The sequence below is a fragment of the Notothenia rossii genome, assembly GCF_949606895.1.
Source record: "Notothenia rossii genome assembly, contig: scaffold_23, whole genome shotgun sequence".
Classification (NCBI taxonomy): domain Eukaryota; kingdom Metazoa; phylum Chordata; class Actinopteri; order Perciformes; family Nototheniidae; genus Notothenia; species Notothenia rossii.
The window spans coordinates 2497869-2522498 of NW_027639856.1; positions in this window are offsets into that span (position 1 = coordinate 2497869).

Here is a 24630-nt window from a genome sequence, read left to right on the forward strand (position 1 = left end):
AGGAAAATGCTGTTATAAAGATTTATCAGTATATCTCCGGGATATTTCCCTGGCTTTACCACCGTCCAAATGGACAAACGAGACATGAAATAACATCAACAGATCAAGACGAAGCGAATGGATGCGGTCCCAGCCTCGTAGCTGTGAACAGCTGTGATTGCAGGAAAATGCTGTTACAAAGATTTCTCAGAATATCTCCGGGACTTTTCCCTGGCTTTACCACCGTCACAATGGACAAACGAGACATGAAATAACATCAACAGATCAAGACGAAGCGAATGGAAGTACCCCCGGAGTCATAGCATGTGTAAATCGAGACGACAGATCTCTCTCTCTCCCCCGCCTGCTTGCGAGGGGGAGGGGCAGTTTACACACACACGCAGCTGCTGCATGCAGCAACGCACACACAGGGAGGAGATGGCAGAGAGAACGCACTCCCCTGAAAACTCCCCTTGAATTCCTCCAGACTCAGAAAATGTAAAAGTTCACTTTTTGGAGATCCATAGAAAAAGGGTGAAAATGATTATTTTTTTGCCACAGCATGGATTCGAACACACGACCAGGGGCGAGCGTTAACGCAGTGAGCCACTGGACCTGAGTACTCAAACATGCCTACTTGTGCAGCTTAGACACTCTGAATTCAGTAAATGTACAACTTTTTCTACATCAAAATGAACAAATTATACATGAAATAACATCTACAGATCAAGACGAAGCGAATGGAAGCGGTCCCAGCCTCGTAGCTGTGAACAGCTGTGATCGCAGGAAAATGCTGTTTCAAAGATTTCTCAGTATATCTCCGGGACATTTCCCTGGCTTTACCACCGTCACAATGGACAAACGAGACATGAAATAACATCAACAGATCAAGACGAAGCGAATGGAAGTACCCCCGGAGTCATAGCATGTGTAAATCGAGACGAAAGATCTCTCTCTCCCCCGCCTGCTTGCGAGGGGTAGGGGCAGTTTACACACACACGCAGCTGCTGCATGCAGCAACGCACACACAGGGAGGAGATGGCAGAGAGAACGCACTCCCCTGAAAACTCCCCTTGAATTCCTCCAGACTCAGAAAATGTAAAAGTTCACTTTTTGGAGATCCATAGAAAAAGGGTGAAAATGAAAAAAAGTATGCCACAGCATGGATTCGAACACGAGACCAAACGCATCCAGGGGCGAGCGTTAACGCAGTGAGCCACTGGACCTGAGTACTCAAACATGCCTGCTTGTGCAGCTTAGACACTCTGAATTCACTAAATGTACAACTTTTTCTCCATCAAAATGAACAAATGAGACATGAAATAACATCTACAGATCAAGACGAAGCGAATGGAAGCGGTCCCAGCCTCGTAGCTGTGAACAGCTGTGATCGCAGGAAAATGCTGTTATAAAGATTTATCAGTATATCTCCGGGATATTTCCCTGGCTTTACCACCATCCAAATGGACAAACGAGACATGAAATAACATCAACAGATCAAGACGAAGCGAATGGAAGCGGTCCCAGCCTCGTAGCTGTGAACAGCTGTGATTGCAGGAAAATGCTGTTACAAAGATTTCTCAGTATATCTCCGGGACTTTTCCCTGGCTTTACCACCGTCACAATGGACAAACGAGACATGAAATAACATCAACAGATCAAGACGAAGCGAATGGAAGTACCCCCGGAGTCATAGCATGTGTAAATCGAGACGAGAGATCTCTCTCTCCCCCGCCTGCTTGCGAGGGGGAGGGGCAGTTTACACACACACGCAGCTGCTGCATGCAGCAACGCACACACAGGGAGGAGATGGCAGAGAGAACGCACTCCCCTGAAAACTCCCCTTGAATTCCTCCAGACTCAGAAAATGTAAAAGTTCACTTTTTGGAGATCCATAGAAAAAGGGTGAACATGAAAAAAAGTATGCCACAGCATCGATTCGAACACGCGACCAACCGCATCCAGGGGCGAGCGTTAACGCAGTGAGCCACTGGACCTGAGTACTCAAACATGCCTGCTTGTGCATCTTAGACACTCTGAATTCACTAAATGTACAACTTTTTCTCAATCAAAATGAACAAATGAGACATGAAATAACATCTACAGATCCAGACGAAGCGAATGGAAGTGGTCCCAGCCTCGTAGCTGTGAACAGCTGTGATTGCAGGAAAATGCTGTTACAAAGATTTCTCAGTATATCTCCGGGACTTTTCCCTGGCTTTACCACCGTCACAATGGACAAACGAGACATGAAATAACATCAACAGATCAAGACGAAGCGAATTGAAGTACCCCCGGAGTCATAGCATGTGTAAATCGAGACGACAGATCTCTCTCTCCCCCGCCTGCTTGCGAGGGGGAGGGGCAGTTTACACACACACGCAGCTGCTGCATGCAGCAACGCACACACAGGGAGGAGATGGCAGAGAGAACGCACTCCCCTGAAAACTCCCCTTGAATTCCTCCAGACTCAGAAAATGTAAAAGTTCACTTTTTGGAGATCCATAGAAAAAGGGTGAAAATGATTTTTTTTTTGCCACAGCATGGATTCGAACACGCGACCAACCGCATCCAGGGGCGAGCGTTAACGCAGTGAGCCACTGGACCTGAGTACTCAAACATGCCTGCTTGTGCAGCTTAGACACTCTGAATTCACTAAATGTACAACTTTTTCTCCATCAAAATGAACAAATGAGACATGAAATAACATCTACAGATCAAGACGAAGCGAATGGAAGCGGTCCCAGCCTCGTAGCTGTGAACAGCTGTGATCGCAGGAAAATGCTGTTTTAAAGATTTATCAGTATATCTCCGGGATATTTCCCTGGCTTTACCACTGTCCAAATGGACAAACGAGACATGAAATAACATCAACAGATCAAGACGAAGCGAATGGAAGTACCCCCGGAGTCATAGCATGTGTAAATCGAGACGAAAGATCTCTCTCTCCCCCGCCTGCTTGCGAGGGGGAGGGGCAGTTTACACACACACGCAGCTGCTGCATGCAGCAACGCACACACAGGGAGGAGATGGCAGAGAGAACGCACTCCCCTGAAAACTCCCCTTGAATTCCTCCAGACTCAGAAAATGTAAAAGTTCACTTTTTGGAGATCCATAGAAAAAGGGTGAAAATGAAAAAAAGAATGCCACAGCATGGATTTGAACACGCGACCAACCGCATCCAAGGGCGAGCGTTAACGCAGTGAGCCACTGGACCTGAGTACTCAAACATGCCTACTTGTGCAGCTTAGACACTCTGAATTCACTAAATGTACAACTTTTTCTCCATCAAAATGAACAAATTATACATGAAATAACATCTACAGATCAAGACGAAGCGAATGGAAGCGGTCCCAGCCTCGTAGCTGTGAACAGCTGTGATCGCAGGAAAATGCTGTTATAAAGATTTATCAGTATATCTCCGGGATATTTCCCTGGCTTTACCACCGTCACAATGGACAAACGAGACATGAAATAACATAAACAGATCAAGACGAAGTGAATGGAAGTACCCCCGGAGTCATAGCATGTGTAAATCGAGACGAAAGATCTCTCTCTCCCCCGCCTGCTTGCGAGGGGGAGGGGCAGTTTACACACACACGCAGCTGCTGCATGCAGCAACGCACACACAGGGAGGAGATGGCAGAGAGAACGCACTCCCCTGAAAACTCCCCTTGAATTCCTCCAGACTCAGAAAATGTAAAAGTTCACTTTTTGGAGATCAATAGAAAAAGGGTGAAAATGATTTTTTTTTTGCCACAGCATGGATTCGAACACGCGACCATCCGCATCAAGGGGAGAGCGTTAACGCAGTGAGCCACTGGACCTGAGTACTCAAACATGCCTACTTGTGCAGCTTAGAAACTCTGAATTCACTAAATGTACAACTTTTTTTCCATCAAAATGAACAAATGAGACATGAAATAACATCTAAAGATCAAGACGAAGCGAATGGAAGCGGTCCCAGCCTCGTAGCTGTGAACAGCTGAGATCGCAGGAAAATGCTGTTACAAAGATTTCTCAGTATATCTCCGGGACATTTCCCTTGCTTTACCACCATCACAATGGACAAACGAGACATGAAATAACATAAACAGATCAAGACGAAGCGAATGGAAGTACCCCCGGAGTCATAGCATGTGTAAATCGAGACGAAAGATCTCTCTCTCCCCCGCCTGCTTGCGAGGGGGAGGGGCAGTTTACACACACACGCAGCTGCTGCATGCAGCAACGCACACACAGGGAGGAGATGGCAGAGAGAACGCACTCCCCTGAAAACTCCCCTTGAATTCCTCCAGACTCAGAAAATGTAAAAGTTCACTTTTTGGAGATCCATAGAAAAAGGGTGAAAATGAAAAAAAGTATGCCACAGCATCGATTCGAACACGCGACCAACCGCATCCAGGGGCGAGCGTTAACGCAGTGAGCCACTGGACCTGAGTACTCAAACATGCCTGCTTGTGCAGCTTAGACACTCTGAATTCACTAAATGTACAACTTTTTCTCCATCAAAATGAACAAATGAGACATGAAATAAAATCTACAGATCAAGACGAAGCGAATGGAAGCGGTCCCAGCCTCGTAGCTGTGAACAGCTGTGATCGCAGGAAAATGCTGTTATAAAGATTTATCAGTATATCTCCGGGATATTTCCCTGGCTTTACCACCGTCACAATGGACAAACGAGACATGAAATAACATAAACAGATCAAGACGAAGTGAATGGAAGTACCCCCGGAGTCATAGCATGTGTAAATCGAGACGAAAGATCTCTCTCTCCCCCGCCTGCTTGCGAGGGGGAGGGGCAGTTTACACACACACGCAGCTGCTGCATGCAGCAACGCACACACAGGGAGGAGATGGCAGAGAGAACGCACTCCCCTGAAAACTCCCCTTGAATTCCTCCAGACTCAGAAAATGTAAAAGTTCACTTTTTGGAGATCCATAGAAAAAGGGTGAAAATGAAAAAAAGTATGCCACAGCATGGATTTGAACACGCGACCATCCGCATCAAGGGGAGAGCGTTAACGCAGTGAGCCACTGGACCTGAGTACTCAAACATGCCTACTTGTGCAGCTTAGAAACTCTGAATTCACTAAATGTACAACTTTTTTTCCATCAAAATGAACAAATGAGACATGAAATAACATCTAAAGATCAAGACGAAGCGAATGGAAGCGGTCCCAGCCTCGTAGCTGTGAACAGCTGAGATCGCAGGAAAATGCTGTTACAAAGATTTCTCAGTATATCTCCGGGACATTTCCCTGGCTTTACCACCGTCACAATGGACAAACGAGACATGAAATAACATCAACAGATCAAGACGAAGCGAATGGAAGTACCCCCGGAGTCATAGCATGTGTAAATCGAGACGACAGATCTCTCTCTCCCCCGCCTGCTTGCGAGGGGGAGGGGCAGTTTACACACACACGCAGCTGCTGCATGCAGCAACGCACACACAGGGAGGAGATGGCAGAGAGAACGCACTCCCCTGAAAACTCCCCTTGAATTCCTCCAGACTCAGAAAATGTAAAAGTTCACTTTTTGGAGATCCATAGAAAAAGGGTGAAAATGATTTTTTTTTTGCCACAGCATGGATTCGAACACGCGACCAACCGCATCCAGGGGCGAGCGTTAACGCAGTGAGCCACTGGACCTGAGTACTCAAACATCCCTGCTTGTGCAGCTTAGACACTCTGAATTCACTAAATGTACAACTTTTTCTCCATCAAAATGAACAAATGAGACATGAAATAACATCTACAGATCAAGACGAAGCGAATGGAAGCGGTCCCAGCCTCGTAGCTAAGAACAGCTGTGATCGCAGGAAAATGATGTTCCAAAGATTTCTCAGTATATCTCCGGGACATTTCCCTGGCTTTACCACCGTCACAATGGACAAACGAGACATGAAATAACATCAACAGATCAAGACGAAGCGAATGGAAGTACCCCCGGAGTCATAGCATGTGTACATCGAGACGAAAGATCTCTCTCTCCCCCGCCTGCTTGCGAGGGGGAGGGGCAGTTTACACACACACGCAGCTGCTGCATGCAGCAACGCACACACAGGGAGGAGATGGCAGAGAGAACCCACTCCCCTGAAAACTCCCCTTGAATTCCTCCAGACTCAGAAAATGTAAAAGTTCACTTTTTGGAGATCCATAGAAAAAGGGTGAACATGAATTTTGTTTTGCCACAGCATGGATTCGAACACGCGACCAACCGCATCCAGGGGCGAGCGTTAACGCAGTGAGCCACTGGACCTGAGTACTCAAACATGCCTGCTTGTGCAGCTTAGACACTCTGAATTCACTAAATGTACAACTTTTTCTCCATCAAAAAGAACAAATGAGACATGAAATAACATCTACAGATCAAGACGAAGTGAATGGAAGCGGTCCCAGCCTCGTAGCTGTGAACAGCTGTGATCGCAGGAAAATGCTGTTCCAAAGATTTCTCAGTATATCTCCGGGACTTTTCCCTGGCTTTACCACCGTCACAATGGACAAACGAGACATGAAATAACATCAACAGATCAAGACGAAGCGAATGGAAGTACCCAAGAGTCATAGCATGTGTAAATCGAGACGACAGATCTCTCTCTCCCCCGCCTGCTTGCGAGGGGTAGGGGCAGTTTACACACACACGCAGCTGCTGCATGCAGCAACGCACACACAGGGAGGAGATGGCAGAGAGAACGCACTCCCCTGAAAACTCCCCTTGAATTCCTCCAGACTCAGAAAATGTAAAAGTTCACTTTTTGGAGATCGATAGAAAAAGGGTGAAAATGAAAAAAAGTATGCCACAGCATGGATTCGAACACGAGACCAACCGCATCCAGGGGCGAGCGTTAACGCAGTGAGCCACTGGACCTGAGTACTCAAACATGCCTGCTTGTGCATCTTAGACACTCTGAATTCACTAAATGTACAACTTTTTCTCAATCAAAATGAACAAATGAGACATGAAATAACATCTACAGATCAAGACGAAGTGAATGGAAGCGGTCCCAGCCTCGTAGCTGTGAACAGCTGTGATCGCAGGAAAATGCTGTTATAAAGATTTATCAGTATATCTCCGGGATATTTCCCTGGCTTTACCACCGTCCAAATGGACAAACGAGACATGAAATAACATCAACAGATCAAGACGAAGCGAATGGATGCGGTCCCAGCCTCGTAGCTGTGAACAGCTGTGATTGCAGGAAAATGCTGTTACAAAGATTTCTCAGAATATCTCCGGGACTTTTCCCTGGCTTTACCACCGTCACAATGGACAAACGAGACATGAAATAACATCAACAGATCAAGACGAAGCGAATGGAAGTACCCCCGGAGTCATAGCATGTGTAAATCGAGACGACAGATCTCTCTCTCTCCCCCGCCTGCTTGCGAGGGGGAGGGGCAGTTTACACACACACGCAGCTGCTGCATGCAGCAACGCACACACAGGGAGGAGATGGCAGAGAGAACGCACTCCCCTGAAAACTCCCCTTGAATTCCTCCAGACTCAGAAAATGTAAAAGTTCACTTTTTGGAGATCCATAGAAAAAGGGTGAAAATGATTATTTTTTTGCCACAGCATGGATTCGAACACACGACCAGGGGCGAGCGTTAACGCAGTGAGCCACTGGACCTGAGTACTCAAACATGCCTACTTGTGCAGCTTAGACACTCTGAATTCAGTAAATGTACAACTTTTTCTCCATCAAAATGAACAAATTATACATGAAATAACATCTACAGATCAAGACGAAGCGAATGGAAGCGGTCCCAGCCTCGTAGCTGTGAACAGCTGTGATCGCAGGAAAATGCTGTTTCAAAGATTTCTCAGTATATCTCCGGGACATTTCCCTGGCTTTACCACCGTCACAATGGACAAACGAGACATGAAATAACATCAACAGATCAAGACGAAGCGAATGGAAGTACCCCCGGAGTCATAGCATGTGTAAATCGAGACGAGAGATCTCTCTCTCCCCCGCCTGCTTGCGAGGGGGAGGGGCAGTTTACACACACACGCAGCTGCTGCATGCAGCAACGCACACACAGGGAGGAGATGGCAGAGAGAACGCACTCCCCTGAAAACTCCCCTTGAATTCCTCCAGACTCAGAAAATGTAAAAGTTCACTTTTTGGAGATCCATAGAAAAAGGGTGAACATGAAAAAAAGTATGCCACAGCATCGATTCGAACACGCGACCAACCGCATCCAGGGGCGAGCGTTAACGCAGTGAGCCACTGGACCTGAGTACTCAAACATGCCTGCTTGTGCATCTTAGACACTCTGAATTCACTAAATGTACAACTTTTTCTCAATCAAAATGAACAAATGAGACATGAAATAACATCTACAGATCCAGACGAAGCGAATGGAAGTGGTCCCAGCCTCGTAGCTGTGAACAGCTGTGATTGCAGGAAAATGCTGTTACAAAGATTTCTCAGTATATCTCCGGGACTTTTCCCTGGCTTTACCACCGTCACAATGGACAAACGAGACATGAAATAACATCAACAGATCAAGACGAAGCGAATTGAAGTACCCCCGGAGTCATAGCATGTGTAAATCGAGACGACAGATCTCTCTCTCCCCCGCCTGCTTGCGAGGGGGAGGGGCAGTTTACACACACACGCAGCTGCTGCATGCAGCAACGCACACACGGGGAGGAGATGGCAGAGAGAACGCACTCCCCTGAAAACTCCCCTTGAATTCCTCCAGACTCAGAAAATGTAAAAGTTCACTTTTTGGAGATCCATAGAAAAAGGGTGAAAATGATTTTTTTTTTGCCACAGCATGGATTCGAACACGCGACCAACCGCATCCAGGGGCGAGCGTTAACGCAGTGAGCCACTGGACCTGAGTACTCAAACATGCCTGCTTGTGCATCTTAGACACTCTGAATTCACTAAATGTACAACTTTTTCTCAATCAAAATGAACAAATGAGACATGAAATAACATCTACAGATCCAGACGAAGCGAATGGAAGTGGTCCCAGCCTCGTAGCTGTGAACAGCTGTGATTGCAGGAAAATGCTGTTACAAAGATTTCTCAGTATATCTCCGGGACTTTTCCCTGGCTTTACCACCGTCACAATGGACAAACGAGACATGAAATAACATCAACAGATCAAGACGAAGCGAATTGAAGTACCCCCGGAGTCATAGCATGTGTAAATCGAGACGACAGATCTCTCTCTCCCCCGCCTGCTTGCGAGGGGGAGGGGCAGTTTACACACACACGCAGCTGCTGCATGCAGCAACGCACACACAGGGAGGAGATGGCAGAGAGAACGCACTCCCCTGAAAACTCCCCTTGAATTCCTCCAGACTCAGAAAATGTAAAAGTTCACTTTTTGGAGATCCATAGAAAAAGGGTGAAAATGATTTTTTTTTTGCCACAGCATGGATTCGAACACGCGACCAACCGCATCCAGGGGCGAGCTTTAACGCAGTGAGCCACTGGACCTGAGTACTCAAACATGCCTGCTTGTGCAGCTTAGACACTCTGAATTCACTAAATGTACAACTTTTTCTCCATCAAAATGAACAAATGAGACATGAAATAACATCTACAGATCAAGACAAAGCGAATGGAAGCGTTCCCAGCCTCGTAGCTAAGAACAGCTGTGATCGCAGGAAAATGATGTTCCAAAGATTTCTCAGTATATCTCCGGGACATTTCCCTGGCTTTACCACCGTCACAATGGACAAACGAGACATGAAATAACATCAACAGATCAAGACGAAGCGAATGGAAGTACCCCCGGAGTCATAGCATGTGTAAATCGAGACGAAAGATCTCTCTCTCCCCCGCCTGCTTGTGAGGGGGAGGGGCAGTTTACACACACACGGAGCTGCTGCATGCAGCAACGCACACACAGGGAGGAGATGGCAGAGAGAACGCACTCCCCTGAAAACTCCCCTTGAATTCCTCCAGACTCAGAAAATGTAAAAGTTCACTTTTTGGAGATCGATAGAAAAAGGGTGAAAATGAAAAAAAGTATGCCACAGCATGGATTCGAACACGAGACCAAACGCATCCAGGGGCGAGCGTTAACGCAGTGAGCCACTGGACCTGAGTACTCAAACATGCCTGCTTGTGCATCTTAGACACTCTGAATTCACTAAATGTACAACTTTTTCTCAATCAAAATGAACAAATGAGACATGAAATAACATCTACAGATCAAGACGAAGCGAATGGAAGCGGTCCCAGCCTCGTAGCTGTGAACAGCTGTGATCGCAGGAAAATGCTGTTATAAAGATTTATCAGTATATCTCCGGGATATTTCCCTGGCTTTACCACCGTCCAAATGGACAAACGAGACATGAAATAACATCAACAGATCAAGACGAAGCGAATGGAAGCGGTCCCAGCCTCGTAGCTGTGAACAGCTGTGATTGCAGGAAAATGCTGTTACAAAGATTTCTCAGAATATCTCCGGGACTTTTCCCTGGCTTTACCACCGTCACAATGGACAAACGAGACATGAAATAACATCAACAGATCAAGACGAAGCGAATGGAAGTACCCCCGGAGTCATAGCATGTGTAAATCGAGACGACAGATCTCTCTCTCCCCCGCCTGCTGGCGAGGGGGAGGGGCAGTTTACACAAGCACGCAGCTGCTGCATTTAGCAACGCACACACAGGGAGGAGATGGCAGAGAGAACGCACTCCCCTGAAAACTCCCCTTGAATTCCTCCAGACTCAGAAAATGTAAAAGTTCACTTTTTGGAGATCCATAGAAAAAGGGTGAAAATGATTATTTTTTTTAACAGCATGGATTCGAACACGCGACCAGGGGCGAGCGTTAACGCAGTGAGCCACTGGACCTGAGTACTCAAACATGCCTGCTTGTGCAGCTTAGACACTCTGAATTCACTAAATGTACAACTTTTTCTCCATCAAAAAGAACAAATGAGACATGAAATAACATCTACAGATCAAGACGAAGTGAATGGAAGCGGTCCCAGCCTCGTAGCTGTGAACAGCTGTGATCGCAGGAAAATGCTGTTCCAAAGATTTCTCAGTATATCTCCGGGACTTTTCCCTGGCTTTACCACCGTCACAATGGACAAACGAGACATGAAATAACATCAACAGATCAAGACGAAGCGAATGGAAGTACCCCCGGAGTCATAGCATGTGTAAATCGAGACGAAAGATCTCTCTCTCCCCCGCCTGCTTGCGAGGGGGAGGGGCAGTTTACACACACACGCAGCTGCTGCATGCAGCAACGCACACACAGGGAGGAGATGGCAGAGAGAACGCACTCCCCTGAAAACTCCCCTTGAATTCATCCAGACTCAGAAAATGTAAAAGTTCACTTTTTGGAGATCCATAGAAAAAGGGTGAAAATGAAAAAAAGTATGCCACAGCATGGATTCGAACACGAGACCAACCGCATCCAGGGGCGAGCGTTAACGCAGTGAGCCACTGGACCTGAGTACTCAAACATGCCTGCTTGTGCATCTTAGACACTCTGAATTCACTAAATGTACAACTTTTTCTCAATCAAAATGAACAAATGAGACATGAAATAACATCTACAGATCAAGACGAAGCGAATGGAAGCGGTCCCAGCCTCGTAGCTGTGAACAGCTGTGATTGCAGGAAAATGCTGTTACAAAGATTTCTCAGTATATCTCCGGGACTTTTCCCTGGCTTTACCACCGTCCAAATGGACAAACGAGACATGAAATAACATCAACAGATCAAGACGAAGCGAATGGAAGTACCCCCGGAGTCAAAGCATGTGTAAATCGAGACGAAAGATCTCTCTCTCCCCCGCCTGCTTGCGAGGGGGAGGGGCAGTTTACACACACACGCAGCTGCTGCATGCAGCAACGCACACACAGGGAGGAGATGGCAGAGAGAAAGCACTCCCCTGAAAACTCCCCTTGAATTCCTCCAGACTCAGAAAATGTAAAAGTTCACTTTTTGGAGATCGATAGAAAAAGGGTGAAAATGAAAAAAAGTATGCCACAGCATGGATTCGAACACGAGACCAAACGCATCCAGGGGCGAGCGTTAACGCAGTGAGCCACTGGACCTGAGTACTCAAACATGCCTGCTTGTGCAGCTTAGACACTCTGAATTCACTAAATGTACAACTTTTTCTCCATCAAAATGAACAAATGAGACATGAAATAACATCTACAGATCAAGACGAAGCGAATGGAAGCGGTCCCAGCCTCGTAGCTGTGAACAGCTGTGATCGCAGGAAAATGCTGTTACAAAGATTTATCAGTATATCTCCGGGATATTTCCCTGGCTTTACCACCGTCACAATGGACAAACGAGACATGAAATAACATAAACAGATCAAGACGAAGCGAATGGAAGTACCCCCGGAGTCATAGCATGTGTAAATCGAGACGAAAGATCTCTCTCTCCCCCGCCTGCTTGCGAGGGGTAGGGGCAGTTTACACACACACGCAGCTGCTGCATGCAGCAACGCACACACAGGGAGGAGATGGCAGAGAGAACGCACTCCCCTGAAAACTCCCCTTGAATTCCTCCAGACTCAGAAAATGTAAAAGTTCACTTTTTGGAGATCCATAGAAAAAGGGTGAAAATGAAAAAAAGTATGCCACAGCATGGATTCGAACACGAGACCAACCGCATCCAGGGGCGAGCGTTAACGCAGTGAGCCACTGGACCTGAGTACTCAAACATGCCTGCTTGTGCAGCTTAGACACTCTGAATTCACTAAATGTACATTTTTTTCTCCATCAAAATGAACAAATGAGACATGAAATAACATCTACAGATCAAGACGAAGCGAATGGAAGCGGTCCCAGCCTCGTAGCTGTGAACAGCTGTGATCGCAGGAAAATGCTGTTATAAAGATTTATCAGTATATCTCCGGGATATTTCCCTGGCTTTACCACCGTCCAAATGGACAAACGAGACATGAAATAACATCAACAGATCAAGACGAAGCGAATGGAAGTACCCCCGGAGTCATAGCATGTGTAAATCGAGACGAAAGATCTCTCTCTCCCCCGCCTGCTTGCGAGGGGGAGGGGCAGTTTACACACACACGCAGCTGCTGCATGCAGCAACGCACACACAGGGAGGAGATGGCAGAGAGAACGCACTCCCCTGAAAACTCCCCTTGAATTCCTCCAGACTCAGAAAATGTAAAAGTTCACTTTTTGGAGATCCATAGAAAAAGGGTGAAAATGAATTTTGTTTTGCCACAGCATGGATTCGAACACGCGACCAACCGCATCCAGGGGAGAGCGTTAACGCAGTGAGCCACTGGACCTGAGTACTCAAACATGCCTACTTGTGTAGCTTAGACACTCTGAATTCACTAAATGTACAACTTTTTCTCCATCAAAATGAACAAATGAGACATGAAATAACATCTACAGATCAAGACGAAGCGAATGGAAGTGGTCCCAGCCTCGTAGCTGTGAACAGCTGTGATCGCAGGAAAATTCTGTTTCAAAGATTTCTCAGTGGCCTATATCTCCGGGACATTTCCCTGACTTTACCACCGTCACAATGGACAAACGAGACATGAAATAACATCAACAGATCAAGACGAAGCGAATGGAAGTACCCCCGGAGTCATAGCATGTGTAAATCGAGACGAAAGATCTCTCTCTCCCCCGCCTGCTTGCGAGGGGTAGGGGCAGTTTACACACACACGCAGCTGCTGCATGCAGCAACGCACACACAGGGAGGAGATGGCAGAGAGAACGCACTCCCCTGAAAACTCCCCTTGAATTCCTCCAGACTCAGAAAATGTAAAAGTTCACTTTTTGGAGATCCATAGAAAAAGGGTAAAAATGAAAAAAAGTATGCCACAGCATGGATTCGAACACGCGACCAACCGCATCCAGGGGCGAGCGTTAACGCAGTGAGCCACTGGACCTGAGTACTCAAACATGCCTGCTTGTGCAGCTTAGACACTCTGAATTCACTAAATGTACAACTTTTTCTCCATCAAAATGAACAAATGAGACATGAAATAACATCTACAGATCAAGACGAAGCGAATGGAAGTGGTCCCAGCCTCGTAGCTGTGAACAGCTGTGATCGCAGGAAAATTCTGTTTCAAAGATTTCTCAGTAGCCTATATCTCCGGGACATTTCCCTGACTTTACCACCGTCACAATGGACAAACGAGACATGAAATAACATCAACAGATCAAGACGAAGCGAATGGAAGTACCCCCGGAGTCATAGCATGTGTAAATCGAGACGAAAGATCTCTCTCTCCCCCGCCTGCTTGCGAGGGGGAGGGGCAGTTTACACACACACGCAGCTGCTGCATGCAGCAACGCACACACAGGGAGGAGATGGCAGAGAGAACGCACTCCCCTGAAAACTCCCCTTGAATTCCTCCAGACTCAGAAAATGTAAAAGTTCACTTTTTGGAGATCCATAGAAAAAGGGTGAAAATGATTTTTTTTTTGCCACAGCATGGATTCGAACACGAAACCAACCGCATCCAGGGGCGAGCGTTAACGCAGTGAGCCACTGGACCTGAGTACTCAAACATGCCTGCTTGTGCAGCTTAGACACTCTGAATTCACTAAATGTACAACTTTTTCTCCATCAAAATGAACAAATGAGACATGAAATAACATCTACAGATCAAGACGAAGCGAATGGAAGCGGTCCCAGCCTCGTAGCTGTGAACAGCTGTGATCGCAGGAAAATGCTGTGACAAAGATTTATCAGTATATCTCCGGGATATTTCCCTGGCTTTACCACCGTCACAATGGACAAACGAGACATGAAATAACATAAACAGATCAAGACGAAGCGAATGGAAGTACCCCCGGAGTCATAGCATGTGTAAATCGAGACGAAAGATCTCTCTCTCCCCCGCCTGCTTGCGAGGGGGAGGGGCAGTTTACACACACACGCAGCTGCTGCATGCAGCAACGCACACACAGGGAGGAGATGGCAGAGAGAACGCACTCCCCTGAAAACTCCCCTTGAATTCCTCCAGACTCAGAAAATGTAAAAGTTCACTTTTTGGAGATCCATAGAAAAAGGGTAAAAATGAAAAAAAGTATGCCACAGCATGGATTCGAACACGCGACCAACCGCATCCAGGTGCGAGCGTTAACGCAGTGAGCCACTGGACCTGAGTACTCAAACATGCCTGCTTGTGCAGCTTAGACACTCTGAATTCACTAAATGTACAACTTTTTCTCCATCAAAATGAACAAATGAGACATGAAATAACATCTACAGATCAAGACGAAGCGAATGGAAGTGTTCCCAGCCTCGTAGCTGTGAACAGCTGTGATCGCAGGAAAATTCTGTTTCAAAGATTTCTCAGTAGCCTATATCTCCGGGACATTTCCCTGACTTTACCACCGTCACAATGGACAAACGAGACATGAAATAACATCAACAGATCAAGACGAAGCGAATGGAAGTACCCCCGGAGTCATAGCATGTGTAAATCGAGACGAAAGATCTCTCTCTCCCCCGCCTGCTTGCGAGGGGGAGGGGCAGTTTACACACACACGCAGCTGCTGCATGCAGCAACGCACACACAGGGAGGAGATGGCAGAGAGAACGCACTCCCCTGAAAACTCCCCTTGAATTCCTCCAGACTCAGAAAATGTAAAAGTTCACTTTTTGGAGATCCATAGAAAAAGGGTGAAAATGATTTTTTTTTTGCCACAGCATGGATTCGAACACGAAACCAACCGCATCCAGGGGCGAGCGTTAACGCAGTGAGCCACTGGACCTGAGTACTCAAACATGCCTGCTTGTGCAGCTTAGACACTCTGAATTCACTAAATGTACAACTTTTTCTCCATCAAAATGAACAAATGAGACATGAAATAACATCTACAGATCAAGACGAAGCGAATGGAAGCGGTCCCAGCCTCGTAGCTGTGAACAGCTGTGATCGCAGGAAAATGCTGTTACAAAGATTTATCAGTATATCTCCGGGATATTTCCCTGGCTTTACCACCGTCACAATGGACAAACGAGACATGAAATAACATAAACAGATCAAGACGAAGCGAATGGAAGTACCCCCGGAGTCATAGCATGTGTAAATCGAGACGAAAGATCTCTCTCTCCCCCGCCTGCTTGCGAGGGGTTAGGGAATGTTCCGGTATTTGGACAACATTAACATGGGATCACTCCGGTCAATGTACGTACTTCGTCTCACTGGAATATTAATGGCCAGATTGAATACAACATCGACCCAAATTCTCCGGTCAATGACAGGAGAGTTTTGAAAGTGACAAAACACTGTTCCACACATTTAAAAACACTTAATCAATGTTTACCCAGGATCCATGCAACTTTCCTGGCTTGTAAAATGTGGTGATGCGCCCTGGAGGTAGCGGGTAGGCTCTGTGCGTGGTGCTGAACCCCAGCCTGTCTATGTGGAATACAAAAACAAACAAAGACAAACACCTTTAAGGTCACCAGGGTCGTGAGGTTCTGGTTCTGGCGGTGTGCATGGAGGGGTTTAGTCCGAGTGAGGAGTGCTCGAGCGTGGGAGGATGTGTAAGGCAGAGGAGGGGAACAAAAAAAAACGAATACAAATAAGTTAAAGTGTGAACCTCCAGCAGGGCAGGTGCTGCTGCTGCTGCTGCTGCTGCTGCTGCTGCTGCTGTGAAGGAGGACAAATATTGATGCTTGTGTTCGGACGGTAAAGCACCGCAAAATCCACCCCCCCTTAAAGGTGACCAGGGGCATGAGATTCTGCAGGGTGTGAACATCTGGGTTTAGTCCGTGGGGGAGTGCTTAAGTCCGGGGGCCCGGGGTCTCACGGTGCACGAGGTTATGGAAGTGCAGCAGGGCAGGTGCTGCTGCTGCTGCTGCTGCTGCTGCTGCTGCTGCTGCTGCTGCTGCTGCTGCTGTGAAGGAGGACGAATATTGATGCTTGTGTTCGGACGGTAAAGCACCGCAAAATCCACCCCCCCTTAAAGGTGACCAGGGGCATGAGATTCTGCAGGGTGTGAACAACTGGGTTTAGTCCGTGGGGGAGTGCTTAAGTCCGGGGGCCCGGGGTCTCACGGTGCACGAGGTTATGGAAGTGCAGCAGGGCAGGTGCTGCTGCTGCTGCTGCTGCTGCTGCTGCTGCTGCTGCTGCTGCTGCTGTGAAGGAGGACGAATATTGATGCTTGTGTTCGGACGGTAAAGCACCGCAAAATCCACCCCCCCTTAAAGGTGACCAGGGGCATGAGATTCTGCAGGGTGTGAACAACTGGGTTTAGTCCGTGGGGGAGTGCTTAAGTCCGGGGGCCCGGGGTCTCACGGTGCACGAGGTTATGGAAGTGCCACTGTTGCCGGAGGTCCTTAGTCCGTCCTTTGGGGCTCTGTCAGGGGCTACAGAGAGGTGGTTTTCCCGGTCCCTCTCCTGGAGGTATGAAATAACCTGAGCTCCATGTGAGGGAGCCGTGCTGGAGCTGCTTAGTCCGTCCTTTGGTGGTCTTTGAGGGGCTAATGAGAGGTGTTTTCCCCGGTCTATTTGATGGAAGTCTGACACGAGCAGAGTGTGCATGCTTTGAAACTAATCCACCCACACTTAGCATGCTATTTTAGGGTATAAATCGTACCTTGTCACCATGCACTGTGCTCCCTGGGACGACGCGCCCTCCTGTGGGGACACATGAGAACTGCACTCAAATCACTTTGTGCTTTTTAAACAGTTTAACATATTTTTTTCCTCATTTAAAAAACGCTTTCTGCCCTGGAAATCATTTCTAATCATTATTACCGTTATGGAGGGGCTGCAGGAACACTTTCCCCGCCTTGCAAACATTTATTCCTGGTTCAAATAATCAATTTGTTCCGCCTGCTTTGCGTCAGCACCTCTGCGGCTGTCGGATTAACACAGATGAATGCACTTTTAACACTCACGCAGCCAGAATTCCTGCTCTTTTCCTGGGTTACAAAGTGAGGTGACGCAGCCTGTCCTCTGAGTCTCCCCGCCTCTCATAGACTTATTTCTGGGTAAAAAAAGCCATGTGCTCCGCCCCCTGGATCTCTGCATGTGTGTGTGTGCCTGTGAGTCTGTGGCTACTGTCCACATGCCCGCATTAGGAGGCACTATTTTCGGATACATTTTCTCATTTTCACCACTTTTCATGTTTTTATTATGTATATTGTTATATTATTATTATTATTATTATTATTATTATTGTATATATGTATACTGTGTATACTGTTTTTGTAAAAATCATGTGATTATTAAATAAATAATAAAACATGAATATAACCTTGAAGTTTCCCAGGGGCAAATACAGTGCCAGGTGTCAGACTATTTAAACAATGTTTACCCAGGATTCCGACACCTTCCCTGGCTTGTAAAATGCGGTGATGCGCCCTGGAGGTATCAGAGTATTTTAAACAACTTTTCCCCGCCTTTCAAACACTTTTTCCTGGCTTATAGCCTGTCATTTTGCAGGATATAATTTAACATGGAACCTCTCCCAGGGGCAAATACAGTGCCAGGTGTCAGACTATTTAAACAATGTTTACCCAGGATTCCGACACCTTCCCTGGCTTGTAAAATGCGGTGATGCGCCCTGGAGGTATCAGAGTATTTTAAACAACTTTTCCCCGCCTTTCAAACACTTTTTCCTGGCTTATAGCCTGTCATTTTGCAGGATATCATTTAACATGGAACCTCTCCCAGGGGCAAATACAGTGCCAGGTGTCAGACTATTTAAACAATGTTTACCCAGGATTCCGACACCTTCCCTGGCTTGTAAAATGCGGTGATGCGCCCTGGAGGTATCAGAGTATTTTAAACAACTTTTCCCCGCCTTTCAAACACTTTTTCCTGGCTTATAGCCTGTCATTTTGCAGGATATCATTTAACATGGAACCTCTCCCAGGGGCAAATACAGTGCCAGGTGTCAGACTATTTAAACAATGTTTACCCAGGATTCCGACACCTTCCCTGGCTTGTAAAATGCGGTGATGCGCCCTGGAGGTATCAGAGTATTTTAAACAACTTTTCCCCGCCTTTCAAACACTTTTTCCTGGCTTATAGCCTGTCATTTTGCAGGATATAATTTAACATGGAACCTCTCCTGGAAATGGACATACTCTGCGCATTTCCAGGAGAGGTTCCATGTTAAATTATATCCTGCAAAATGACAGGCAACAACTCTCTTCCAGACGTTTAAAAACACTTTTCCGACTATTTTAAACAACTTTTCCCCGCCTTTCAAACACTTTTTCCTGGCTTATAGCCTGTCATTTTGCAGGATATAATTTAACATGGAACCTCTCCTGGAAATGGACATATTCTGTGCATTTCCAGGAGAGGTTACATGTTAAATGATATCCTGCAAAATGACAGGCTACAACTCTCTTCCAGACGTTTAAAAACACTTTTCCGACTATTTTAAACAACTTTTCCCCGCCTTTCAAACACTTTTTCCTGGCTTATAGCCTGTCATTTTGCAGGATATAATTTAACATGGAACCTCTCCTGGAAATGGACATACTCTGCGCATTTCCAGGAGAGGTTCCATGTTAAATTATATCCTGCAAAATGACAGGCAACAACTCTCTTCCAGACGTTTAAAAACACTTTTCCGACTATTTTAAACAACTTTTCCCCGCCTTTCAAACACTTTTTCCTGGCTTATAGCCTGTCATTTTGCAGGATATCATTTAACATGGAACCTCTCCTGGAAATGGACATATTCTGTGCATTTCCAGGAGAGGTTACATGTTAAATGATATCCTGCAAAATGACAGGCTACAACTCTCTTCCAGACGTTTAAAAACACTTTCCCCGACCATTTAAACATTATTTATGGCTTGTAAAGTGCGGTGATGAGCCCTGACAGTATCAGACTATTTAAAGGGTTACCAGGAGCATGAGAATATCCTCCACAGAAGGGGTGGTGGTGCCGTGAATAAGGCCGAATATGGATACCGATGTGCCGACGGTAAAGCACCGCAAAATCCACCCCCTTTAGGTTAACCAGGGGCATGGAGTTCTGTAGGGTGTGAACATCTGGGTTTAGTCCGTGGGGGAGTGCTTAAGTCCGGGAGTCCGGGGACTCACGGTGTGCAAGGTTATGGAGGTGCCCATGTCAGGGACACATGCTGGAGGTCTGTGGTCCGTCCTTTGGGGGTCTTGGAGGGGCCACAGAGAGGAGATTTCCCCGGTCTCTGTCCTGGATGAGTGAAATAAACAGAGTCTCCATGTCAGGGACACATGCTGGAGGTCTCTCTCCCGAGAGTGGACGTCCATTGCCTGTAAATTGGTCTAACATTAGGTCTGTCACTTTGGCTAACCGCACCACTGTCTGTCGTCTCCCGCAAGTGGACATCCATTGTCACTTTGGCTAACCGCACCACTGTCTGTCGTCTCCCGCAAGTGGACATCCATTGCCCCTAAATAGGGTTAGGGAATGTTCCGGTATTTGGACAACATTAACATGGGATCACTCCGGTCAATGTACGTACTTCGTCTCACTGGAATATTAATGGCCAGATTGAATACAACATCGACCCAAATTCTCCGGTCAATGACAGGAGAGTTTTGAAAGTGACAAAACACTGTTCCACACATTTAAAAACACTTAATCAATGTTTACCCAGGATCCATGCACCTTTCCTGGCTTGTAAAATGTGGTGATGCGCCCTGGAGGTAGCGGGTAGGCTCTGTGCGTGGTGCTGAACCCCAGCCTGTCTATGTGGAATACAAAAACAAACAAAGACAAACACCTTTAAGGTCACCAGGGTCGTGAGGTTCTGGTTCTGGCGGTGTGCATGGAGGGGTTTAGTCCGAGTGAGGAGTGCTCGAGCGTGGGAGGATGTGTAAGGCAGAGGAGGGGAACAAAAAAAAACGAATACAAATAAGTTAAAGTGTGAACCTCCAGCAGGGCAGGTGCTGCTGCTGCTGCTGCTGCTGCTGCTGCTGCTGCTGTGAAGGAGGACGAATATTGATGCTTGTGTTCGGACGGTAAAGCACCGCAAAATCCACCCCCCCTTAAAGGTGACCAGGGGCATGAGATTCTGCAGGGTGTGAACAACTGGGTTTAGTCCGTGGGGGAGTGCTTAAGTCCGGGGGCCCGGGGTCTCACGGTGCACGAGGTTATGGAAGTGCAGCAGGGCAGGTGCTGCTGCTGCTGCTGCTGCTGCTGCTGCTGCTGCTGCTGCTGCTGCTGCTGCTGCTGCTGTGAAGGAGGACGAATATTGATGCTTGTGTTCGGACGGTAAAGCACCGCAAAATCCACCCCCCCTTAAAGGTGACCAGGGGCATGAGATTCTGCAGGGTGTGAACAACTGGGTTTAGTCCGTGGGGGAGTGCTTAAGTCCGGGGGCCCGGGGTCTCACGGTGCACGAGGTTATGGAAGTGCAGCAGGGCAGGTGCTGCTGCTGCTGCTGCTGCTGCTGCTGCTGCTGCTGCTGCTGCTGCTGCTGCTGCTGTGAAGGAGGACGAATATTGATGCTTGTGTTCGGATGTTAAAGCACCGCAAAATCCACCCCCCCTTAAAGGTGACCAGGGGCATGAGATTCTGCAGGGTGTGAACAACTGGGTTTAGTCCGTGGGGGAGTGCTTAAGTCCGGGGGCCCGGGGTCTCACGGTGCACGAGGTTATGGAAGTGCCACTGTTGCCGGAGGTCCTTAGTCCGTCCTTTGGGGCTCTGTCAGGGGCTACAGAGAGGTGGTTTTCCCGGTCCCTCTCCTGGAGGTATGAAATAACCTGAGCTCCATGTGAGGGAGCCGTGCTGGAGCTGCTTAGTCCGTCCTTTGGTGGTCTTTAAGGGGCTAATGAGAGGTGTTTTCCCCGGTCTATTTGATGGAAGTCTGACACGAGCAGAGTGTGCATGCTTTGAAACTAATCCACCCACACTTAGCATGCTATTTTAGGGTATAAATCGTACCTTGTCACCATGCACTGTGCTCCCTGGGACGACGCGCCCTCCTGTGGGGACACATGAGAACTGCACTCAAATCACTTTGTGCTTTTTAAACAGTTTAACATATTTTTTTCCACATTTAAAAAACGCTTTCTGCCCTGGAAATCATTTCTAATCATTATTACCGTTATGGAGGGGCTGCAGGAACACTTTCCCCGCCTTGCAAACATTTATTCCTGGTTCAAATAATCAATTTGTTCCGCCTGCTTTGCGTCAGCACCTCTGCGGCTGTCGGATTAACACAGATGAATGCACTTTTAACACTCACGCAGCCAGAATTCCTGCTCTTTTCCTGGGTTACAAAGTGAGGTGACGCAGCCTGTCCTCTGAGTCTCCCCGCCTCTCATAGACTTATTTCTGGGTAAAAAAAGCCATGTGCTCCGCCCCCTGGATCTCTGCATGTGTGTGTGTGCCTGTGAGTCTGTGGCTACTGTCCACATGCCCGCATTAGGAGGCACTATTTTCGGATACATTTTCTCATTTTCACCACTTTTCATGTTTTTATTATGTATATTGTTATATTATTATTATTATTATTATTATTATTGTATATATGTATACTGTGTATACTGTTTTTGTAAAAATCATGTGATTATTAAATAAATAATAAAACATGAATATAACCTTGAAGTTTCCCAGGGGCAAATACAGTGCCAGGTGTCAGACTATTTAAACAATGTTTACCCAGGATTCCGACACCTTCCCTGGCTTGTAAAATGCGGTGATGCGCCCTGGAGGTATCAGAGTATTTTAAACAACTTTTCCCCGCCTTTCAAACACTTTTTCCTGGCTTATAGCCTGTCATTTTGCAGGATATAATTTAACATGGAACCTCTCCCAGGGGCAAATACAGTGCCAGGTGTCAGACTATTTAAACAATGTTTACCCAGGATTCCGACACCTTCCCTGGCTTGTAAAATGCGGTGATGCGCCCTGGAGGTATCAGAGTATTTTAAACAACTTTTCCCCGCCTTTCAAACACTTTTTCCTGGCTTATAGCCTGTCATTTTGCAGGATATAATTTAACATAGAACCTCTCCCATGGGCAAATACAGTGCCAGGTGTCAGACTATTTAAACAATGTTTACCCAGGATTCCGACACCTTCCCTGGCTTGTAAAATGCGGTGATGCGCCCTGGAGGTATCAGAGTATTTTAAACAACTTTTCCCCGCCTTTCAAACACTTTTTCCTGGCTTATAGCCTGTCATTTTGCAGGATATAATTTAACATGGAACCTCTCCTGGAAATGGACATACTCTGCGCATTTCCAGGAGAGGTTCCATGTTAAATTATATCCTGCAAAATGACAGGCAACAACTCTCTTCCAGACGTTTAAAAACACTTTTCCGACTATTTTAAACAACTTTTCCCCGCCTTTCAAACACTTTTTCCTGGCTTATAGCCTGTCATTTTGCAGGATATAATTTAACATGGAACCTCTCCTGGAAATGGACATATTCTGTGCATTTCCAGGAGAGGTTACATGTTAAATGATATCCTGCAAAATGACAGGCTACAACTCTCTTCCAGACGTTTAAAAACACTTTTCCGACTATTTTAAACAACTTTTCCCCGCCTTTCAAACACTTTTTCCTGGCTTATAGCCTGTCATTTTGCAGGATATAATTTAACATGGAACCTCTCCTGGAAATGGACATACTCTGCGCATTTCCAGGAGAGGTTCCATGTTAAATTATATCCTGCAAAATGACAGGCAACAACTCTCTTCCAGACGTTTAAAAACACTTTTCCGACTATTTTAAACAACTTTTCCCCGCCTTTCAAACACTTTTTCCTGGCTTATAGCCTGTCATTTTGCAGGATATCATTTAACATGGAACCTCTCCTGGAAATGGACATATTCTGTGCATTTCCAGGAGAGGTTACATGTTAAATGATATCCTGCAAAATGACAGGCTACAACTCTCTTCCAGACGTTTAAAAACACTTTCCCCGACCATTTAAACATTATTTATGGCTTGTAAAGTGCGGTGATGAGCCCTGACAGTATCAGACTATTTAAAGGGTTACCAGGAGCATGAGAATATCCTCCACAGAAGGGGTGGTGGTGCCGTGAATAAGGCCGAATATGGATACCGATGTGCCGACGGTAAAGCACCGCAAAATCCACCCCCTTTAGGTTAACCAGGGGCATGGAGTTCTGTAGGGTGTGAACATCTGGGTTTAGTCCGTGGGGGAGTGCTTAAGTCCGGGAGTCCGGGGACTCACGGTGTGCAAGGTTATGGAGGTGCCCATGTCAGGGACACATGCTGGAGGTCTGTGGTCCGTCCTTTGGGGGTCTTGGAGGGGCCACAGAGAGGAGATTTCCCCGGTCTCTGTCCTGGATGAGTGAAATAAACAGAGTCTCCATGTCAGGGACACATGCTGGAGGTCTCTCTCCCGAGAGTGGACGTCCATTGCCTGTAAATTGGTCTAACATTAGGTCTGTCACTTTGGCTAACCGCACCACTGTCTGTCGTCTCCCGCAAGTGGACATCCATTGTCACTTTGGCTAACCGCACCACTGTCTGTCGTCTCCCGCAAGTGGACATCCATTGCCCCTAAATAGGGTTAGGGAATGTTCCGGTATTTGGACAACATTAACATGGGATCACTCCGGTCAATGTACGTACTTCGTCTCACTGGAATATTAATGGCCAGATTGAATACAACATCGACCCAAATTCTCCGGTCAATGACAGGAGAGTTTTGAAAGTGACAAAACACTGTTCCACACATTTAAAAACA